The sequence below is a fragment of the Triticum aestivum genome, chromosome 7D (assembly GCF_018294505.1).
Source record: "Triticum aestivum cultivar Chinese Spring chromosome 7D, IWGSC CS RefSeq v2.1, whole genome shotgun sequence".
NCBI classification, from domain to species: domain Eukaryota; kingdom Viridiplantae; phylum Streptophyta; class Magnoliopsida; order Poales; family Poaceae; genus Triticum; species Triticum aestivum.
Window position 1 is genome coordinate 21,501,767 of NC_057814.1, and position 4,351 is coordinate 21,506,117.

A 4,351-nucleotide genomic window follows, 5' to 3' on the forward strand; every position below is an offset into this window, starting at 1 on the left:
CAGTTGGCTCGCCAAAAGTGCTGCTGGTAAATCAGACGGAGAGATCGGCCGCCGAGGAACCGAGGTTTGTTTTAAAAAAGGAGGGTGACCCCCGGCTTCTGCATCTGGGAGATGCATGCGACCACTTTATTGATTATTCTCTAGGACCTTATAAAGTATTACAACAATATGCCTGAATCCGCCATCTTGGCAACATATGATGAAGGGGTGCTAGCTGGGCTAAATACCCAGACCACTCACCTAAGCCTATCATCAAAAGCTAGAAGCCCCAGCCGAGCCACATACCGAGTCTGGGGCATAAACTGGTCTGACGCACTCACATGTGTCGTCGCCGCCATCTTTCACAGGCCCGTCTTCAGAGCAGATATTGAGGCTTCTACCTTGTCATGCCACTCTGCCATCGACGCCACCATGATGCCAGACAACTGCCTCCTCTTGAGCGAGTCCATCACCGTGCATCGGGCGCCGAGTCACCACTGCGCCACGCCGCCGAGATCCGCTGCTATTAATGTGCAGGATGAAGCACCGCTCCACCAAAGGAGCCGCCCACTGGTCCCTCGATCCCGTGTACGCCTCCAAGAATGACGCCCCTAAGGAGGAAACGGCACCAATGCGGCGCCGTCATCCGATCTACTGATCTAGGGTTTCCCCCGGAGGTAGCGGATATAGGTCTGGAGCTTCTCCACGGCGATGCCTTCAAGAAGGTAATGACACAAAAGAGTGCTGCTAACGCCGGTCTTGGCATCAAACCGAGTACAAGGTTTTCACCCGGATCCGCTCGAAGAATCTCCATCAAGCATCGTCTACATGGGTCGCCGCAGATCTGAGCCGCCGCGCATCGAGCAGGCCGCACCGGCCAGATCAGATCTGTCCGGAGGGCAAACCACGCATGGCGCCGACCCAATCACCAGGCCCTCCATATGCCGCCACCGCCGATCCGAGGTCAGATGGTCCGTCGCCACAGACCCGGCTGCCGCCGCCGAACGCAGCCAAGGCCGCTACCCGAAGCAGGGCCGGCCCCCGCACCCGCTAGCATCGCGGCCCTAGGCCGAGGTGCCCACCGCGCCGCCGCCAATCAAGGCAGGCCTGCCTCGCCATCAAGGCCAGATCGGCCGTGCCATCACACACCGCGGGGCTCCGCACCGCCCCCATGACGCAGGAGAGAGGGAAAGCCCCCGCCACACCGCTGTCAGCCCCCGGGGTATAGGCCGGCGACGTCCTTCGATCTCGATGAAACATCCGCTGGACTGGAGGACTAAGCGGTAGTGTTATCTGTTTATAGTCACGGGCGGGCAGAATCAACAGAGACCTGTGGTGTAATCTGTTTACGTGGAGTAGTCTTTTACGGCCGAGCCAAACAAACACGAATTTTATTTTACTTTTGCATGGCCAAGCAAACAAACACGATTAACGGGATCAGTTTGCAGCGTAATAATCGGATAACGCGGAAAATTTGTGGAACCAAACACGTCAGTTGACTCGCCCGTTCAACTAGTAGGAAATAGACCAGCAAAACCATATAGAAGCAAAAGAGAATTCAAAGCTATCTAGCTATCGTGGAGAAAAGATATATGTTATCCGATGTATATATATCACATCTTGCGTGGTGGTGATGCCACTAAAACCGAAGCCAAACATCTAGCGAGCAACAATGGCAGCAATTCACCACCTCCTCTCCGTCTCAGTGTACATCATTTGTCTCTGCTACTTGCTGTCGTTGACCAGTGCACCTCCGGGTCTGGCCACCGCGCTCTCCTTCAACTTCAACTTCTCCAGCAGCAACTCCGGCGACCTCTGCGACACGGAGCTTAGGTGCGAACGTGACGCGCGCATGGGCTCTGGCGCCATCGACCTAACAAAGAATGAGCTCAGAGCCAACTTGTACAGCGCCGGCCGGGCATCGTATGGTCGCCCGGTGCCGCTCTGGGACAACGCCACCGGTAAGGTGGCCAGCTTCTCCTCCAACTTCACGTTCCAGATCAGGCCCCAAAATGAGACGCATGAGAAGTTCCCTGGAGAAAAGTGTGACTTCAACAGCAGCGATGGCATGGCTGACGGTATGGCTTTCTTCCTGGCGCGCTACCCGTCCAGGATCCCTCCCAACAGCTACGGCATGAACCTCGCCCTCTTCAACGACAGCAACAACTTGAACTCCACTGGCGATGACCGTGTAGTCGCCGTGGAGTTCGACACCTACTTCAGCCCCATGGACCACAGCAACAACCATGTTGGCATAGACGTCAACTCCATCAACTCCAAGGCCTACACAAACGTGACCAAGCGCCTGGGCTCCGACAACGCTGTCGTGACTGTCGAGGTCAGCTACGACAACCGTACGGGTGTTCTGGTCGCCCACCTCCAGATCAGCGGCGACGAGCGGTGGTACACGGTGAGCATGTCCGTGGACATGAAGAAGGAGTTGCCCCAGCAGGTTGCGGTTGGCTTCTCTGGAGCAAGCGGTATCTGCATCGAGCTGCATCAAGTATTGTCTTGGTCATTTAGCTCCACTCTAGAGGAAGCCACTGTACTAGCTACCAATTCGCGGCCGCCACGGTGGCTAGTGCCCGTGCTGGTGCCTTCCGCAGCAGTAGCTTTTCTTGCGTTGGTCTGCACCGTCGGCATCCTAGTATGTCGGCGACGCATATGGGATTCTGATGATAACGATGACAGAGAACATGAGCAAGCTGAGTTTGAGAGGGGAGTGGGCCCTAGGCGGTACCGCTACCATGAGCTCGCCGCTGCCACCAAGGGCTTTGCGGAGGAGGAGAAACTGGGGCGAGGGGGCTTCGGCAATGTCTATCGGGGCAGCCTGGGCGACCAAGACGGCTCGGTGGCCATAAAGATGTTCTCCGCGGAATCATCAGCGCAGGGGCGGAAAGAGTTTGAGTCGGAAGTGAAGATCATAAGCCGGCTGAGGCACCGAAACCTTGTGCACTTGTTAGGATGGTCGGATAGCCCTAGAGGGCTGTTGCTCGTCTACCAACTCGTGCCGGAAGGCAGCCTTGACCGACATATACACACCAGCTGTCTCACTTGGACACAGAGGTACGAAGCAAAATTAAGTTCTCAGTTTCATTCCTAAACAGTCACTAGCCAATACAAGATTTTTATATATGGTTATTAATCTGGTTAAATTATAACAGATATAGAATTATACTTGGCCTGGGATCTGCACTACGCTATCTCCACACGGAGTTTTTTTTTTAGAAAAGGAGGATGGCCCCCGGCCTTTGCATCTGGGAGATGCATACGGCCACTTTATTAATTATTCTCGAGGACCTTACAAAGTATTACAAACAATATACCTGAATCCACCATCTTGGCAATATATGCCGCTACTCTTATCCATATGATGAAGGGATGCTAGCTGGGCCACATACCTAAACCACTCATCTAAACCTAACATCAAAAGCCGGAAGCCCCGGCCGAGCCACATACCGGGTCTGGGGCACAATCCGGTCAGACGCACTCTTGTGCCGTCGCCGCCATCTTCCACCGGTCCGTCTTCAGATTATATTGAGTCTTCTACCTTATGAAAGCCACTTCTGCCATCGACGTCACCATGACGCCAGACAGCTACCTCCTCCTGCGCGAGTCCATCTCCGCGCATCGGACGCCGAGCCTCCACAGCACCATGCCGCCGATCTCCGCCGCCATCAATGAGTGAGATGAAGTACCGCTCCACCACGGAAAGTACAAGGTGAGGAAGGGCGAGGTCGCCGTCGGAGACACGGCCGGAAGATAAGCACCGCAGTCACGAGATATGCCCGGAGCTGTGACGCGGTAGATCAGACGGGCCGCCACCAGGATCCAGGCAAGCTCGCCATGCACGCCCAGCATCCCCATGCCCAAGTCGGCGCCTTCAAGAAGGTGACGACGCTGTGGCGCCGCCGCCGCTTAACCACCAGGGCTAGGGTTTTCACCCGGGCGCAGGGGAAGGGGGGAGGCAAGGGAGGTTTAGCCTCGGCGCCGCCACCAAGGAGGGAATGGCGTCCGGGACGCCATCGACGCCGTGACCGCCACCGGCGGCCAAGGGTTTCCCCCGGCCAAGCACCCTGCCGCCACCTCCGAACCAGCCACAACGTCAGCAGGCGCGTGCACGCCGGAGATCCAGGCCGACCGGAGGTCATGCATCACGAGCGGACCAGATCGCCTCCGAACTGACGAGGGGAGCCCGGGGCCTCCCCGCGCCATGACCAGCGCCCACCGGGACCTCGCTGCCCGCGGCCGAGGAGATCCGGCCTACCTCACCGACGAGCACTCCCCGCCGCCGGAGGAGCGCCGTCCGCACCAGCGAGGCCGCCGCCTCAGATCCAATCTCCTCCGCGAAGAACGCCGCGCCGCCACCGGC

At 57.3% G+C, this 4,351-nt stretch overlaps 1 pseudogene; it reads left to right on the forward strand.

Annotated features, from left to right (window-relative positions):
- Positions 1-1,651: 1,651 nt before the first annotated feature.
- The window catches only part of LOC123169253 (L-type lectin-domain containing receptor kinase IX.1-like), a 4,795-nt pseudogene continuing 2,095 nt past the window's right edge, over positions 1,652-4,351 (forward strand).